At 47.9% G+C, this 1,351-nt stretch overlaps 1 protein-coding gene across 1 annotated transcript in view; it reads right to left on the bottom strand.

Moving 5' to 3' along the window:
* The window catches only part of dnajc17 (DnaJ (Hsp40) homolog, subfamily C, member 17), a 165,243-nt gene that overhangs the window by 14,378 nt on the left and 149,514 nt on the right, over nucleotides 1-1,351 (bottom strand). The window lies entirely within an intron of this gene.

A 1,351-nucleotide genomic window follows, 5' to 3' on the forward strand; every position in this document is an offset into this window, starting at 1 on the left:
AGGTGGCCATCAGGGTGAGGGTGGCATCGGGTGTGTTTTCTCCCCTGTTGCCCAGAGCTTTATACATCGAATCCCTTTGATCTCCATATAAATTGGAAGATGGTCCGGGTGACTGCAGCGGCACAGGTTCTGGGAATAGGCCAGACCTGTGCCACATATAACAGCAATGACAGTGCCTCACACCTGATGACCAGGTTTTTTCCCCGCGATGGAGAGTGACCGTAGCTTCCTTCTGCCCAGTTTCTGCCTCATTTTGTTGATACGCTCCTCCCAAGACTAAGCACATGCCCCAGCCCCCAAGAACCAAATACCCAGCACCTTCAGGTGGTTGGTCCTGACGGTGAAGGGGATCGAGGATTGGTCGGCCCAGTTCCTGAAGAGCATGGCCTCGGTTTACCGTGGCCCCCGAGGCCCATTCGAACTGGTCACATATGCACAGGAGTCTGTGCATGGACAGCGGATCGGCCCCGTTGTGCTATAGATTGTGCAGTTTTTCTCCATTTAAATGGTATTCAACTCCTTTATTCTTCCTGCCAAAGTGCTTAACCACACCTATTTTTGTGTTAGCTGCAAATGTGGTTACAGTACATTGACTTTCCTCATTAGCTTCATTAATATATATGGTAAATAACTGTGGCCCCAGCACTGACCCCCGTGGTACACCACTAGTTACAGGTTGCCATCTTGAAAATGAGCTAAAAATGTGTTGCTGGAAAAGTGCAGCAGGTCAGGCAGCATCCAAGGAGCAGGAGACCCGACGCTTCGGGCATAAGCCCTTCTTCAGGAATCCTGAAGAAGGGCATATGCCCGAAACGTCGATTCTCCTGTTCCTTGGATGCTGCCTGACCTGCTGCGCTTATCCAGCAACACATTTTCAGCTCCGATCTCCAGCATCTGCAGTCCTCACTTTCTCATCGCCATCTTGAAAATGCCCCCTTTAGCCCTACTCAGCTGTCTAGGGGGTATTCTTATGAAATAGCCTAATGCGCGGTACCTTGCCAAACAACTTTTGATAATCCAAATATATCACATTCACTGCTTCCCCTTTGTTGGTGAAACTGCTAGTGACACCAAGAGATTGAAAACAAAGAAAGTTTGTTCGCGGACTGTAAACTTTAAACCTGCACCCTTGAATAACATGTTCAAACAGACTTGAAATTCACATTACCTCTCCCACAGCCCAAAGGCATACAGACTGTCTGGAGACCAGGAACCAAAAATATCCAAGTGCCGTAACAAACAAAAAAAAAGCTTCTACTTCACAGGAAACAGATTTACTACACAGTCTCATCAATCATTAAATGCTCAGTGTCACTCTCCTCCTGAGAATGGAGACTACAGGGTGTGACTG

Source organism: Chiloscyllium punctatum, chromosome 4, assembly GCF_047496795.1.
Source record: "Chiloscyllium punctatum isolate Juve2018m chromosome 4, sChiPun1.3, whole genome shotgun sequence".
In the NCBI taxonomy this organism is placed as follows: Eukaryota; Metazoa; Chordata; class Chondrichthyes; order Orectolobiformes; family Hemiscylliidae; genus Chiloscyllium; species Chiloscyllium punctatum.